Source organism: Notolepis coatsorum (genome assembly GCF_963971535.1).
Source record: "Notolepis coatsorum genome assembly, chromosome: 7".
Taxonomy (NCBI): Eukaryota; Metazoa; Chordata; class Actinopteri; order Aulopiformes; family Paralepididae; genus Notolepis; species Notolepis coatsorum.
Genome location: NC_140171.1, coordinates 141,799,470 through 141,817,967, shown reverse-complemented (window position 1 = coordinate 141,817,967; position 18,498 = coordinate 141,799,470). Strand labels below are relative to the sequence as shown.

Here is an 18,498-nt window from a genome sequence, read left to right as displayed (position 1 = left end):
TGTAAACAGCGACTCCTACAGGTCGGTCAGGGCGCCTGCACAGCGAGGAAGGGAGATGGTGAAGGTATAGTGTGAGCCTCCCACACGTGACACCTCACCAATGAGAGTCCTCGCTGGCAGGTGAAAAGAAGTGGCTGGCTGACTCCGCATGTATCGGAAGGGGACGTGCGATAGTATCTATCAACCCTCCCTAGACCGACCAGTGGGGGGCACATGCGAGCAACGACCAGGAAGGGGAGGGGGGAATTGGCATAACGACTAAAATTGGGATGGGAGAAAAAACACAGCAAAACAGGAGGAGAAAAAGTGGCTAAAAAAAAGAAATAATAATCCATCACTTGACAACGACAACACACAGCTCTCGTTTACCCAGCGTGTTGAAACCCTGGAGGAGAATGAAGCTCGGATTACTTGATGATAATCACTACCGAAGCTTCCGAGCCCAAATAAGTGGTAATTGGGACACAGACCTAAGTAAGCAGGTCACCTCCCCAGAGTCCTGCTGGATTCAGACGAAGTGCAGAGACTATAACTTCAACTGAGAGAGAGAAGACGAGCAGGATGACCAGCACACACACACACACACACACACACACACACACACACACACACACACACACACACACACAGACACACACACACACACACACACACACACACACACACACACACACACACACACAGACACGCAAGTACATTATATGCAGCAACATCGGCTTGTTTTTTGCTCAAACCGTCATAATCCAGAGGACATAATCTGTGGCTGGCTGGTTTATAATCTGGTGAAAAGCTTCTCTCTCTCCCTCTCTCTCTCTCTGCATCTCTACTCTCTCTACATCACTCCATCCCACCCTCTCACACACTAATTTGGTCTCTAATTTGCTAAAGTGTGAGTGTCTGCCGATTGGTAGTCGATTCCGTGTATGTGCGTGCGTGTGTGTGCGCGTGTGCTCGTGTGTATGTGTTTGAGCGTGTGTGGGTAGGGTTCCCTTCCTATCATGGATTACAAGTGAGACCCACCCCTTCCCTCCCGCAGGCCAATCACTGAGCCTAGATATCTGTGTCACCGCCAGCCTATGACATCAGGCACATGAATCTGAACCAGGGACTTATGATGGTCAGAATCTGGATCAATTCAATGTTTGTGTTTTCCTTCGGTCATGACGTACTTTATCAGGGGGTGTGTCTTGGATGGGGATCTGGTAGGGGTTGATGTGTGGGGTGTTTGGGGGACTGACTGTTCCGGGGGGGTTCACACATGCCTTCGAGCGACATTGGGCCTCATGCATGAAGCGATATAAGAACAGATTTCGTTCTTAACTAGCATTTCCTCTTATTTAGTTCTTACCTGGGATTCAGCAATGTTTTCTTATTGTTGCTTTTCTCTCAGGCAAGACCAAATTCTAAGAGTGGTCGAGAGCACTCTTACCCAGATAAGAAACTCTTACCCAGATGAGAAACATTTAAAAAAGCCTACTGTACCATTCATAATAATAATAATACATAAGATTTATATAGCACTTTTCCTAATGCTCAAAGACACTTTACAAAACAAACAATATAATACAATAGTTTTAGTAGATAAAATAAAAAAATATATATAAAAAGGTGAGAGAGGAAGGAGTTCATGGGTTGAACGCAAACCATTGGTCAATTGCCCCCAAATACGACTTTATAGAACTTTTCAATAATAATAATAATTATTATAACTTATTGTGTGCGTTCTGCTTCTCTGAAATTGATTATATATTGCTGTTAGAACAGTTAGATGCTCGGCGTTGCTACCGGCTGGCCGGTCGTTCATACTAACACAATTGGCAAGTGTTAGAGGGTGGGAAAGCCGGTGGGTGGGGACTTGACGTTGTGGACAGCGACTCCTACAGGTCGGTTTGGTGATGCCGGTGCGATGGAAGCAGGAAGTGTCGGGGGCAGCGTGAGCCTCCCACGCGTTACTCCTCGCCACTGAGAGCTCGAGCTGCTGCGGTGAAAAGATGCGACAGGCTGCCTCCTCATGTACTGGAGGGGACACATGATGCAAGGCTTCTGTCCTCACTACAACCGACCTGTGGGAGGCATAGTCTAGCAACGTTCAAGACAGGGGAGGGAAGAATTGGACAATACGAAATTGGGATGGGAGAAAAATAGAAAATGGGGAGAAAAAGTGGATAAAAAAAAAGAACAGTTAAATGCTGGCTGGCATAGAACGCATATTTACAACCTCTCCTCTCCTCTCCTCTCTTCTCTGCTCCACACCTACAAGTTCTGAGCGCACTCTGGGTTTTAGCCACAGGGACCTTTCAGAGAAAGATGACCGGTGACAGATCCTCTCTCTGAAAGGAGAGAGCATAGGAGCATAATACATATCAGTATACTGCACGATTGGTTCTTGACAAGTCGTTCACTATTTACAAAGCCTACTTTGCTGGAACGATTTATTTCGCACTATACAGTACGTATACGTATATAAGTATAAGTACAAGTATAAGTCTTTATTTGTCATCAGATTAACACACACACATATGCGATGAGCGACCCACAGGAACACACACACACACATGCACTGAGTCGCGAGTCGTGAGACGTGTGCGTGTCATTTTGAGATCAGTCGCAAATGGCTTCCTGTTGAAGGGATCAGATGCCGAACCACGGCTGTTTTACACACGCCTCATTCGCCTTATAAGGAGATGGCGGGCGTGTCTGTATGCAATTCGATTTTCATAGAATGCTCCAGAATGGGCTGTTTTTTATCTGAAAACGGGGGCTTTTCTAAATGCTCTGAAACGGAAATGACGCGATAAAAAACAATCTGCCTTGACAGCACTGACTGGAAAATAGTCTTTGATAATGCGATGGGCAGATTAGACACATAGCCATAATTTAAAACATAGATTAGGCGATATTAACGTTAACATTGGCGCCGATGGTAGCATTCAGCGGGTTAAAAAGGAAAACCCGGCGTGGCGCTCAAAGTGTTAACAGACAGGCCCATTGTACTTATTTTATGCCTATTCTTAAGTCTGCACGTTTACATTGCACTACTTTTTATTGTCTTTTATACCTATTCTTATGTCTGCAATTTATGCATTTATGCATTGTGCTGATTTTATGCCCATGTTCATTTTGTACTAATTGCTGTGGGGCACTCTGGACTGCGGTCCATGTGTGGAAAAAAGTACTATATAGATAGTTTTTCATATTTATTATTGTTATATTGTAGAAATGTGTGCATTGAAATGTCTGTAAAGTCGCGACGACATTGAAAATGAGGGTGACCTCAATTGTCCTTTCGAGAATAAATAAAGGTTTGAAATTCACCGCATGTAACTTTCTTTTTTTTAATACTTTTTTTTTTAGCATTTTTACAGCTTTATTGGTCACGCAGGACCGACAGAGGAGAGGGCGAACGGGAGGAGAGGTTGGGAGGACATGCGACAAATAACGACGGGAGCTGGGATCTAACCCGGGTCGGCCGCGTAGGTGCGTGAGGCACTATGCGGGTATGCGCCACGAGGGCGCCCCCGCATGTAACTTTCTAGGTAACAAGGACGCTGCTAGCCTGCCGCTTTTGTAATTACACTTCCCATGATGCAGTATCTAGAGAGGGATATATTAGCAAGACATAGTATCTAGAGAGGGATATATTAGCAAGACATAGTATCTAGAGAGGGATATATTAGCAAGACATAGTATCTAGAGAGGGATATATTAGCAAGACATAGTATCTAGAGAGGGATATATTAGCAAGACATAGTATCTAGAGAGGGATATATTAGCAAGACATAGTATCTAGAGAGGGATATATTAGCACAACACAGTATCTAGACAGGTCCATTTTTTATTAAACGCTTCCATTTCAAAATTTTCTTCACAATTATCTTTGTTACAAGGAGAATGAGCTTGCTAAGCAGTTTTGTCCATATAGAATATAGATGTATTATTTATTATCTTTGTTACAAGGAGAATGAGCTTGCTAAGCAGTTTTGTCCATATAGATGTATTATTTATAGATGTATTCTTTATTTGGTTTGGGAATATCCACACTAGTTATAGCTTCTTTACTCATTTATTTTTAAAGCCCTTATTGGTAAACAACCTGTTTATATTTCTTCACTGTTAGATTGGAATATTGGAACCTATTCAACTCGATCAAATGACTGGATGTTCTTAGGGTCCCTCAAGTTTGTTCTGATCTAGGGAAGTCAGCTTTCTCCTTTGATGCCTCTAACTCATGGAATGTCCTTCAACTCTCTCTGAAGTTGGAGGTTCTCCCTTCCCTTGGTATGTTTAACACATTGATGGCCATTGGGGCCCGTCTAATATAATGGTAGAGGGCCAGCAAATGTAAACAGACATGGGGCTGTTTGTACAGCTAAATCTATACTTTATAGTATTGCTATCTGTCCATTCTCATTGTCAATTGAGTCCATAAACCGTCCCTTCAAAATGGCTTAAAGAAAAAAAAATCCATCAATAGGTTCTCATTTTATAGCGCCGTGAATATAAGCGTTATACCGGATTTGGTCTAGTATATTTCCTGGAAGCCGAGATACAGGGCTAATAGCTAATAACGTTAAATCCAATGGCATTTCGGTTATAGATACGCTCCAGTTAAAACTCAAACTGCATATGATCGGTACGATCCTCACGCATGTATGCATGAAAGGGGGGGGGGGGCGGGGGACGTTGTTTCTGATTATTGATTAGCAATAACCGTGTTAGCCTCATTAGCCTCATAGGCCGAACGCCTGGATGGCTATCAAAACAAGGCCAGATCGGGATGTACTTTACGTGAAAAAGATCTTACCATGGTCCGGTAGGATGTCCCAGAGCATTTCCCCGTTATCGATCTCCATCTGGTAGATCGATATGTCCATTGGCTGATGATAAATCCCCTTATTGTATGGTGAAATCTGCGATCCAAAACGTAATCCAAGCTACAGGCTACACATCTAGAATCCTGCTAACTGAAATCTCCATTGAAAGTAAAAAAAAATACTGATCCGTTCAGCCACAGGGCACACTGCATTATCGCGATAGCGCCCCTAAGAGGATCTGGCCGGTATTGCACCTTCTCGAATTCATAGAGTAGGGTAAATCTGCAGTGCCGCTCGGCAACCTTGAATAGGTTATTAAAATGGAATAAAAGCAATAACAACTTCCCACGGATATATCCGTGCTTCTGTCCACAACGCATGGATTCGAAACACGGATATTTACGTGGCCCGTCCCGAATGTGTTAAACGTATGATTTCAGACCATTGTGTGACTACCTGTAACTGTTTTAGCCGATTTTTTTAATAATTTTAAGTGTTTTTATTTGTACTCTGTTGTGTTTAATTTTCTGTGAATATTGCTTTTATTATTATGTATGTTACATTTGTACAATCGTCGTTTCTGTATATGAGGGAAACCTCAGAAGCTTACAATGTTAATAAAGGTTGAAATGAAAGTTCAGCAACCGGAAACAGACCTACAATGGTGAGAAGCAAAAATAAGGTGAATACAGTAGGAACTAAGGCTGAGACCACTTATCGATTTATCGATAATTATCGATAACTGTGTGGCATCACTTTTTTTTTGCATGTGTATAAAAATTAATTATTTAAATACTTTTTTCTTAAAAAAGAAAAGAAAATATGATAGTTAGTTAAATAATATTTATATATTTTTTTTAAGATAAAATAATCTATATTTATCGATAATTTTGTCCCGATTTATCGATTCTTCCAAATAGCATATCGTCTCAGCCTTAGTAGGAACTAGTCCTGACCACTTCCCTCACTGCCACCAAACCACCAAACCTCAGTCAGACAAGACGTTCAGCCTTTCATTTTGTTGTGCTATGAAGATCATTTAAAAATGCATTCATCTGGGATTTTTCCTAATGGATCCATGCAAACGTTTTCTGTCCGGTTCTAATCGACTACATCTATAGGCACAAACCAATTTCAACCAGTAATATCATGACTTTCTCCACTCTGGAGTGTTGAGCCCGATGTTTTCAGCGATCAAATCAAATTCCTCCCGACGTTATGTTCCGCCTGCCCCATCCTGTTTACATCGCGATACAGAAGCTAGCTACTCTCCAAAGGTCGTTTCAGCCCCACTTTAAAGTAATGAGACAAGATTGTGGGAAATGCATGTACCGTCTTCTCCAGAGTCACAAAGCTATCCGGCTGCAAGCTAGCCTAGCTTAACACAAGAGGTGGAAGAGGTGTTTTTGACCAACAGCTATGCTAGCTGGTCCGTATTCGCTTGTCTTTTCTACAACTCAAGTTCAGACTTACTCTATTTCATTAGCACTAAAGGTGAGGTTTCCTTATTGTATCAGAAACTTCAGAATGTCATCTTTCAAAAGAGACCAGGCTAATGCATGTGGTATAAGTATAAAGTATAGTATTTTGGTTTGCAAAAAAAGTATGCAGTCCTCAAAAACAAAAACTAAAATGGCCAATTTTGGGGGCGCCTGTTACCGAATGGGGGCAAATAGTTTTACTAGCTAGGTCTTTAGCATCATTTGAAATGTACACATAGACTAAAGTGTTTAGTTGGTGTTTTTTAACCCTTTCACTACCACACTACCAAATGGTTAACCCTTTCACTGCGACAATACCGAAGGTTAACCCTTTCACTGCCACGTGACAAAGGGTTAACCCTTTCACTACCACACTACAGGGAAGCAACAGTTGTGATTGGAGAATCATGAAAAGAGGGCAGGGCTTGAGATAGGTTTAATTACTGCACGGACATGTTTTACACCTTAGAACCAGAAAGTGACCAAGTGAAGTCTTGACTGTTGTGGAAACTATGCATGAACAACTACAATGGGTGTTCATTGTAGCACATATGTCCTACATGCTATAGTGGATCATAAATAGTTCCCCTCAATGAATGAATGACGTATCACATATGTTTTATGTCATCTCTTGTGGACTTTTGATTTGAAGCAATTGAGTCCCTCATTGGAAGATGGAAGATTAGAAGATGAGGCGGCACGGTGGTGTAGTGGTTAACACTGTCACCTCCAGCTAGAAGGTCCAGGGTTTGATTCCCGCTTGGGGCTGTGTTGCCAGTTACCCAGGTTGGGTATCTCCCGGGCCTTTCTGTGTGGAGTTTGCATGTTCTCCCCCTGTGCTCGCAAGGGTTTCCCCTCCAGAATATAAACCCAATGGAAAAACATGCAGAACAGATCGCTAACGCTGTCACTTGGATTGGTCCCCTGGCACCCATGTCTGCTCCCGGCTGCCCTTGGGGAGGAAGGACGATGGGATGGGTCAAATGCAGAGACGAAATTTCATCAGCGACCCAAATAATTTGCATGTGTGTGTGCGGCCCATCGCATGTGTGTGTCGTTGCATGACGACATTGTCAATGTGTGCAATGAATAAATACTTCTTCAAAGTCCGATTTAAAGAATTTATCATTTTACCCTTGCGAGCATGGGGGGAGAACATGCAAACTCCACACAGAAAGGCCCGGGAGATACCCCACCTGGGTACCTGGCAATGCGGAAACCTGGTCCCCAAGCGGGAATCGAACCCAGGACCTTCTAGCTGTGAGGCGACAGCGTTAAACACTACATCACCGTGCCGCCATATATAGGCTATCTCAAACAACACTGTTCTTGTGAAGCAAGTTTGGTATGCAAGCCAATTGCACCTGAAATGCAACCAACACACCAGCACTGTCTCTGTGTGCAATAGGGTGGGACCTTCGGGGCTTGTACTCTGTTTGAGGCGGGGCTTCGGGGCTTGTACTCTATTTGACTGTGCAGTAGTCAGTTTGTGCTGTTTATTTTTACAAGCAGTGAGGACTCGACAGCATTTGCATTTCTGTGTTCCGTGAATTTATTATAATTATAATGCAGGACCTGTTCAGAGGTCTTTAATTGGTATGCAATTATCCTCAATGTTTAGCGGTTAGCACACACACACACACACACACCGGAACACACACGCATGCATTGTCTTTGTAGGATCGCCGATGCGATTCGTCTCTGCGCTTGACCCATCCCATCGTCCTTCCCCCCAAGGGCAGCCGGGAGCAGACAGGCGTCGGCGAGGGCCGCGCCCGGGGACCAATCCAAGTGCTCCTGCCCGTCTTCGTCAAGGACGCCACAGCGTTAGCGATCTGTTGTTGTGGATGTTTTTCCATTGGGTTTATCTTATCGGGGGGGAAACCCTTGCGAGCACGGAAAGGCCCGGGAGATACCCCACCTGGATACCTGGCAAGGCGGAAACCTGGTCCCCAAGCGGGAATCGAACCCTGGACCTTCTTGCTGTGAGGCGACAGTGTTAACCACTACACCACCGTGCCGCCCTAACCGTGAACAGGTTAGGGTTAGGGTTAGGGGCTAAAAATAAACAGCACAAACTGACTACTTCCGGGTTTTACAGGAAACAAGACAAGGTACAAGCCCCGACGCCCCGCCCACGCACAGTCAAACAGAGTACAAGCCCCGAAGTCCCGCCTCAAACAGAGTACAAGCCCCGAAGTCCCGCCTCAAACAGAGTACAAGCCCCGAAGCCTCGCCCAGACGTTGGGCTTGCGGCTCTGCAGATATACCCTACTCTCTGTGTGGGTATGTGGGGTTAATTGCAGGATTGGAACCTGGTGTGGAGGCAGGTCCCGAAGCATCTGCAGCTGCTGGCGACCACCAATCACCAGCCTACTAACACCCAGCTCCAGGGACGCGCCGTCCATATTAAGCAAGGTGAGCAGTGCTTAACCAAGGGAAAAAAGAAAAATAACACTGTGAAATATTAAAATAAATGTACTAATATAAACTGTTTGTTTGTTTTCATTAAAATAGTCGTCATCTTTGGTCCCAGTGCAGCAGCAGTCATTCATTTTGTGTTAGTCTACTTTACCTTTGAATGTAGGCCTATGCCCTATGCCTATGTTGAGAACGTTGTATTTGGAGAGAGATTAGTTAGGCCAGAGCAGATTGTCTTATCAACGGCTCTGAGTTAGGCTAATTGTCACTGTCCATCCTGGTTGTTCTGAACCAATCAATGAGCGAAGGGCAACGCGTATGGCCCTTGTTTTGAAACATTATTGATTGGCAACTCTTTTTAGTTTTTGGTAATTTGATCATAAAGTCCGCCACTGTAACTCTCCGCTTACTGTTTATGAGCGGGTTCTAGGGCATGCATTAAATGCATGAATGGCATTTCCTTGACACTGCTTGGCACAATGTGTAATTAAGTGTGTTCAAATATTTTTATGCTTACCCAATCTCAAAGCTCACCATTACTCATACTCATACTGCAAGACAACGCCAGATTGTATTCTCAGCTAACCCAGTCAGTCATCGTTTTTGTAGCCTGTTTATTCCTGTACCTGTCCTGCCGTGTCTAACCCCGCCTGTCCTCCTGTCTCTATAGTCCACCACCTGGCTCCCCTCCCAGTGTTCATCCTGTATCCCATGTATGACCCTCGCTAGTCGGACTATTTGCTGCTCCTGGATCTCCTGGAACTGTCTGTGTTGCCCGCCTCGTCTACGAACCTGTCAGACTACGATTCTCCCGGATCATCCCACGCACCGTCTGAGAACCCGGCCTCGTCTATGACCCCACTTGTCTAACTACTCTCCCGTTTTTTTTTTTTATATATAAATTAAACACCCTTGGAACCTGTCTGCTCTCTCTCTCTCTCTCTGCACTAGAGTCTCAAGGTCAAACCGTAACAAGCACCGGCTAAAACAAAAACTGGTCTTGAATAATAATTTTTTTTAAACAAGGCCAAATATACATTATTGACCTTCAGTCGTTCTCGCTTTGAAGCGGCTGATCCCACTATCCTGACATTAGAAGGTTAACCCTTTCACTGCCACACCACAGAGGGTTAACCCTTTCACTGCCACACTACCAAAGGGTTAACCCTTTCACTGCCACACTACCAAAGGGTTAACCCTTTCACTGCCACACTACCAAAGGGTTAACCCTTTCACTGCCACACTACCAAATGGTTAACCCTTTCACCCTTTCACTGCCACACTACCAAAGGGTTAACCCTTTCACTGCCACACTACCAAATGGTTAACCCTTTCACTGCCACACTACCAAAGTGTTAACCCTTTCACTGCCACACTACCAAAGGGTTAACCCTTTCACTGCGACAATACAGAAGGTAAACCTTTTCACTACCACACTACGAAAGGGTTAACCATTTCACTGCGACAATACAGAAGGTTGACCCTTTCGCTGCCACACCATAACTACATCTGTAGTGTGGTAGTGAAAGGTTAACCTTCTGTAGTGTGGTAGTGAAAGGTTAACCGTCTGTAGTGTGGTAGTGAAAGGTTAACCGTCTGTCATGTGGTAGTGAAAGGTTAACCTTCTGTAGTGTGGTAGTGAAAGGTTAACCGTCTGTAGTGTGGTTGTGAAAGGTTAACCGTCTGTAGTGTGGTAGTGAAAGGTTAACCGTCTGTAGTGGGGTAGTGAAAGGTTAACCGTCTGTCATGTGGTAGTGAAAGGTTAACCTTCTGTAGTGTGGTAGTGAAAGGTTAACCATCTGTAGTGTGGTAGTGAAAGGTTAACCTTCTGTAGTGTGGTAGTGAAAGGTTAACCGTCTGTAGTGTGGTAGTGAAAGGTTAACCGTCTGTAGTGTGGTAGTGAAAGGGTTAATGTCTATGTCTAGAAAGAATGGCCTCTCTTACAAATACCTGGACATGTAGCTTGATGAAAAGTTGATAACTGCTCTACTGAAAAAGCATTAGGCCTAAATCATTGTTTTTTTTCTTACGTTTAAAAAGAATGCTTTCCATTTGAAGCCAGAAGGAAAATTGTGCAAAGCTCATTTCTGTCTGTATTGGATTATAGTGATGTGATTTACATGCATGCAACTTCATCCCTTCTTAAAAACTGTATTCTGTATTATCACGCTGTCATGGTAACAAAATCACCATATAATTGTATTTTATTTGATTAATAAGGTAGCCTTATTTACAGGTTGTAACATTCCTAAGCACCAACCAACAGAGGGTAGTCTTAGATGACCTTTGACCCCACAGTGGTGTTCAATAGTTCTTCATGTTACAGCTACACATGTACACATGTATAAACACATACACATGTTACTTACTTACTTACATAGATAGATAGATAGATAGATAGATAGATAGATAGATAGATAGATAGATAGATAGATAGATAGATAGATAGATAGATAGATAGATAGATAGATAGATAGATAGATAGATAGATAGATAGATAGATCTCTATGACACAGTAGATCTCTATGATCCGCGGGGATCTGAGGCTCCAGAATGAACTGTGGTAACCCCGGCTGGATCAGTGAACTGGAAAATGTGGAGTACCGGATTTTTTTCCCCATTCATTTTCATTGAGTCCATTCCAAAATAACTTATGTCATCTGGGAGACGACAGGGGGCGCTTTTTTCCACAGTGATCGTCGGCGCCCCTCGGCTATACTCGGGTAGGCTTGGGTGATGCAAAAAAAATTCAGATCGCAAAAAAAAAAAAAAAAAGAAATCCGAGAAATCTCGTGAGTGGCTAGCAACCACCTATAAAAAAACACGAGAAATCTCGTGAGTGGCACTGAAAGAGTTAAAAACAACACTGCTCTGTTCATTCTATTTAAAAAATACGTACATTATCTGTCTACATTTATTTAGACTAACATTATTTAAATATTGAGTGCAACTGTGGTGGATTATGTAATTCGGTGAGTTGGAACTATCTATGGGTTGGCGGGTCCCCACGGACATTTTAGCGAGTGGCACCTTCAGCTCCGGTAACGTTAGGATGAGTTCATAACATCAACAAGCAGCACGAAAGCGGCAATAGTCCCGGTTGGAGTTAGTAAAACACAGTTGTATGTTAGCCTTCTTGGATGTTGAATAAACGCCTATCATTGTCTTTAAACACCCCGCCTCTCAGACTCTCATTTTCTCCTTTGCTAGCTAGTAGCTACGGTAACATTTCGTTGACTGTATTAGCTGGGGCTAGTGCTACCATAGTTAAAACGTGCGTTGTGTTGTACAAACTGCTAACGCTATGGCAAGATGTGTGTAGGCCTATGTAATGTTAATGGCTATGTTTTTAAAGTCGTAATGAAGATTGATTTATATTGTGCTTGCCATGTTTACACAAACTGACTAGCACCTGGCTGCAGTGCTGTTGCTGCCTGCAGCCAGTGCTCACCTCTCCCGGCTCCGCCAAATGATTTTTTTTATTTGCGCGTCATCTGAACCGTACGATACACAGACGCCCCGAACCATGGGGGTCGTACCGTACGGTACACGGTTCGAATGCGTACCGTCCCACCCCTAATAATAGATAGATAGATAGATAGATAGATAGATAGATAGATAGATAGATAGATAGATAGATAGATAGATAGATAGATAGATAGATAGATAGATAGATAGATAGATAGACAGACAGACAGACAGACAGACAGACAGACAGACAGACAGACAGACAGACAGACAGACAGACAGACAGACAGACAGACAGACAGACAGACAGACAGACAGACAGACAGACAGACAGACAGACAGACAGACAGACAGACAGACAGACAGACAGACAGACAGACAGACAGACAGACAGACAGACAGACAGACAGATAGATAGATAGATAGATAGATAGATAGATAGATAGATAGATAGATAGATAGATAGATAGATAGATAGATAGATGATAGATAGATAGATAGATAGATAGATAGATAGATAGATAGATAGATAGATAGATAGATAGATAGATAGATAGATAGATAGATAGATAGATAGATAGATAGATAGATAGATAGATAGATAGATAGATAGATAGATAGATAGATAGATAGATAGATAGATAGATAGATAGATAGATAGATAGATAGATAGATAGATAGATAGATAGATAGATAGATAGATAGAAGATAGATAGATAGATAGATAGATAGATAGATAGATAGATAGATAGATGATAGATAGATAGATAGATAGATAGATAGATAGATAGATAGATAGATAGATAGATAGATAGATAGATAGATAGATAGATAGATAGATAGATAGATAGATAGATAGATAGATAGATAGATAGATAGATAGATAGATAGAAGATAGATAGATAGATAGATAGATAGATAGATAGATAGATAGATAGATAGATAGATAGATAGATAGATAGATAGATAGATAGATAGATAGATAGATAGATAGATAGATAGATAGATAGATAGATAGATAGATAGATAGATAGATAGATAGATAGATAGATGTGGTGAACAAATAGGTAACCATACACACATTTTCTGGACATGCCCAAAATTATGTCACTTCTGGGATGATGTATTCAGGGATGTAAAAAAAAGTATTCGACATGGACATCCCACAAGATTTCAAAACTGCCATCCTCGGAGTCATACCAGAGGGCATTGAGGGAAGGAAAAGTGTGTATCTTCTTCAAATACTGTTAACTGCTGCCAAGAAATGATCACAATTAATTGGTTAAAAAACCCAGTCCCCCAACACATAACCAATGGATAAACAAAGTTAAAGAAATTCAGGACATGGAGAGGATGACTCATCTGATCAGGTTGCAAGGTGAACAGTTCGATAGAAAGTGGGCTTGTATAGAGCGTATAGGGCTATAAAAGCACTGTATTATTTTTATTTTCATCTTATTATTTTCTATCTTATTTCCCGTTTTATTGTCATTTTCTTTTTAAAATTGTATGATTTGATCTGCACGTCGAGCCTTCCTATAGGGTGGTTATGACATCATGGACCTACACATGGGTTTAAAACCAGGAAGGAAATGGCGAATGACAGATTGGTTCCATGAGGAAGTTTCACGCCAATGACAAGGTTGACTGAGGTTCCTACTGTACTACACCCCGAGAAGAGAGGGTGACTGAGGTTCCTACTGTACTACACCCAGAGAAGAGAGGGTGACTGAGGTTCCTACTGTACTACACCCAGAGAAGAGAGGGTGACTGAGGTTCCTACTGTACTACACCCAGAGAAGAGAGGGTGACTGAGGTTCCTACTGTACTACACCCAGAGAAGAGAGGGTGACTGAGGTTCCTACTGTACTACACCCAGAGAAGAGAGGGTGACTGAGGTTCCTACTGTACTACACCCAGAGAAGAGAGGGTGACTGAGGTTCCTACTGTACTACACCCAGAGAAGAGAGGGTGACTGAGGTTCCTACTGTACTACACCCAGAGAAGAGAGGGTGACTGAGGTTCCTACAACACCCAGAGAAGAGAGGGTGACTGAGGTTCCTACAACACCCAGAGAAGAGAGGGTGACTGAGGTTCCTACAACACCCAGAGAAGAGAGGGTGACTGAGGTTCCTACAACACCCAGAGAAGAGAGGGTGACTGAGGTTCCTACAACACCCAGAGAAGAGAGGGTGACTGAGGTTCCTACAACACCCAGAGAAGAGAGGGTGACTGAGGTTCCTACAACACCCAGAGAAGAGAGGGTGACATGTAGTACTTTTCTTTTTTGTTTTATGTTCCCCCCACGCCCCTTCCCCAAGCATAGCTGTCTCTTAATGATACGGTACAGACATGATGTAAATTGAGAACGTGTTGTAAAGTATATCTGTACTGTCTTGATTTTGTGCTGAATAAAAAAATATATATGACAGGAGGCAACGGATGCACAAATTCAAACAATTAACAAATTAGTGTTATATTGGGGGATAATTTGATGTATTGGGAGCACATTTATCATAGATTAGGAAAAACATTACAACATGATAAGTTATTATCCCTAGGGTTTGATCCTGGGTATAACTCTGAGAAGAGAAACAGAGGTTCTCTGTGGTGTCCTGTGACCCCTGCCTAACCCCTCACTCCATGAAGTGTGTTTCCTGTCAATCTGGACTTGACCTGTCTCAAGCCCCGCCCTCAAAGATAAGCTACAGACTTCCGTGTGATTTGAAAGGTAGTGCAGAGTATTAGGAGCAGATCTCCATGACAATATTTAATCCACACCATTCAATACAAAGTTACATCATGGAGGAGCATGGAGTTATTACCACATCAGGTGGCCAGTAGATGTAGCTGAGACTCAGTGTGATCTACAAAGATAACGATTAACCTTCTATATTGTCGCCGTGAAAGGGTTAACCATTTGTCGTGTGGCAGTGAAAGGGTTAACCGTATGTAGTGTGGTAGTGAAATGGTTAACCTTCTGTAGTGTGGTAGTGAAAGGGTTAACCTTTTGTTGTGTGGCAGTGAAAGGGTTAACCTTCTATATTGTCGCAGTGAAAGGGTAAACAATTTGCTGTGTGGCAGTGAAAGGGTTAACCGTCTGTAGTGTGGTAGTGAAAGGGTTAACCTTCTGTAGTGTGGTAGTGAAAGGGTTAACACTTTGTCATGTGGCAGTGAAAGGGTTAACCTTCTATATTGTCGCAGTGAAAGGGTTAACCATTTGTCGTGTGGCAGTGAAAGGGTTAACCGTCTGTAGTGTGGTATGAATGAATGAATGACTTTTATTTATATAGACCCTTCACAGCACGAATGCACAGGGTGCTTTACACTACAGCTTAGTATATAAAAACAAAAACAAAAACAAAATCAGAAATAAATGACAACAACAACAGACAGCAGTTAACCGTTTCGGGGCCAACCACGGATAAATCCGTGTTTCGAATCCAACGGTTGAGGACCAACCACGGACATGTCCGTGGCAAGGTTGTTTTGGCTTTTATTCCATTGTAATAACCTACTCGATGTCACCGAGCTGCACTGCAGATCTACCCTCCTCTTCGAATTCTGAAAAGTGCATTACCGGCCAGATCCTCTTAGGGGCGCTGTCTCGATAATGCAGTGTGCCCTGTGGCAGAACGGTGCACAATTTTTTTTTTTACTTTCAATGTAGTTTCCAGTTAGCTGGATTCTGGATGTGCAGCCTAGTAGCTTGGAATAAGTTTTGGGACGCGGATTTCACTATGCAGTAAAGGAATATATCATCAGCCAATGGACATATGGATCTACCAGATGGCGATCGATAACTGGGAAATGCTTTGGGGGATCCAACCGGCCCACGGTAAGATATTTTTCACGTAAATTACATGCTGATCAGGGCTTGTTATGATAGCCATCCACCCGATCAGCGAATGAGGCTAATGAGGCTAACGCGGTTATTGGTAATCAATAGGGATGTCCGATATTAACGGCCGATATCGGCATTAAAATGTGATATCGGAAAATATCGGTATCGGTTTTCATTATTTTTTTATTTTTTTATTTTTTTTACATTTCTATAACCTTTATTTACCCAGGCAAGCAAGTAAGAACAAATTCTGATTAAATTTATTGTCAAAAGTATGCATAATGTTGTGTTAATTCCACAACAAGAGATATGTAATGTTAATTACCTGAAATTATTAAAAAAAATTGGGGGGGAAACCCTGCATATATCGGTATCGGTTGATATCGGTATCGGAAATTAAGAGTTGGACAATATCGGTATATCGGTATCGGTAAAAAAGCCAATATCGAGCATCCCTAGTAATCAATAATCAGAAACGACGTCCCCCGCCCCCCCCTTTCATGCATTCATGGTGGACCATCATACCGATCATATGCAGTTTGAGTTTTAACTGTAGCTTCTGTATATCCGAAATGCCATTGGATTTAACGTTAGTAGCTATTAGCCCTGTATCTCGCGTTCCAGGAAATATCCCAGCCGAAATCCCTTATAACGCTTATATTCAAGACGCTATAAAATGAGAACATATTGATGAAAAAATTATTTCTTTAAGCCATTTTGAAGGGACGGTTTATGGTGTCAATTGACAATGAGAATGGACAGATAGCAATACAATAAAGTATAGATTTAGCTCTACAAACAGCCCCACGGACTATGCAAGTCTGTTTAGAAATGCTGGCCGTCTACAGTGATTTTAGACGGATCCAAATGGCCATGAATGTGTTAAAAAACAGTGAAACCAGATAAAAAAGTAGAATAAAAGAATTTAGATCAAATCATCAGTCACTAGTTAAAAACAAAACTATAGGAACAGTGAGGACAAGAAAGAGTGTCTATGTATGACCAAAGGCCTGTCTAAACAAATGTGTTTTTAGTTGTTTTTTAAAAGAGTTTTCAGAGGGGGCAATTCGCAGGTCCAGGGGGAGAGCGTTCCAGAGCCTTGGTGCCGTCACCTCGAAGGCTCGATCACCCCTTGTTTTTAGCCTGGACCTGGGGACCACCAGGAGGTGCTGATCGGCAGATCTGAGTGAGCGGGTGTTGGTGTAGGGATGGATGAGTTCAGTGATGTAGATAGGGGCCTGACCGTGGAGTGCTCTGAAAGTGAAGTGAATTCTATAGTGTACCGGGAGCCAGTGCAGGGATACCAGAATGGGAGTGATGTGACATGATTTTTTTGACCTTGTGAGTAGCCTGGCTGCAGCATTTTGGACCATTTGTAGTTTGTCTGTGGATGATTTGGTGAGACAGGTGAAAAGTGAGTTGCAGTAGTCAAGCCTAGAGGAAATAAAAGCATGCAACGGACAGTTATAGTTCAGAGTGAGATATGATGGTGCGTAGTTTTGCAATATTTCTGAAGTGAAAAAAGCAGGTGCGTGTGAGTGTTTTGACATGTTTGTCTAGGTTCATGGCCTGGTCGAAGACAACACCCAGGTTTCTCAGGTGGGGATGTATGTTGTCTTTAAGGGACCCCAAGTGAGTGGCCACTCTAGCTGCAGTCTTTTCTTTTTTTAAACTTACATTTTTATTTGCAATTTTTTAAACATCAAAGACAATACAGTTACTGACAAAATTATACAAAAATAATATCAAAAAACAAATAAACGGGGGACAAAAATAAATAAAAAGGAGTGACATGGGTTCATCGGTCCATACATTGTTTATTTACATTTCAATTTATTTTCTTGTTTCTTTTTCATTCTTCTGTGATGTTGTTTCCTTTCTTCCTATATTCCTCCCACTTTTCCCATTTTGACTCCAATTTCTCCTCTTGTAGCCTCAGCATATGTGTGATTCTCACCATTTCCTGTATCCCCTCTATTATCTCTATCCACTGTTCCTTCGTTGGTGCTTCTACCCTGTACCACAGTTTAGTCAAAGCTTTCTTGGCTGCTACTAATAGTATCTTAATAAGATATTTGTCTTCTCCCTGAATTTCTTTCTGTGTTAAGTTCCCTAGGTATAGTACTTGACCTGTCTGGGATATTTCATATCCTACTATTTCATTTATTATCCCTCCTATCTCCTCCCAGTAGTTTCTTATTTTCTGACATTCCCAGAATATGTGCGTGTGGTTCGCTACTTCTTGCCCACATTTTCTCCTACATGGCTTTTGTGTTGGCAATGTATTGTAATTGCCCTGTATTTCTGGTGTTATAAATAATCTAATTATGTTTTTCCACCCAAACTCCCTCCATATCCTTGATCCTGTGGTTGATTGTTGTATCTTCCATGTGTTATACCATTCCTCCTCTGTTATCTCTATTTCTAATTCTTTCTCCCACTTTTCTTTTATATACAAGGTTGTAATTCC

At 42.2% G+C, this 18,498-nt stretch overlaps 1 protein-coding gene across 1 annotated transcript in view; it reads right to left on the bottom strand.

The window, feature by feature from the left end:
• Window positions 1-18,498, bottom strand: part of LOC311231931 (uncharacterized protein) — a gene marked incomplete at its 3' end in the record, with an annotated part of 185,622 nt that overhangs the window by 124,186 nt on the left and 42,938 nt on the right. The gene's annotated exons all lie outside the window — the stretch shown is intronic.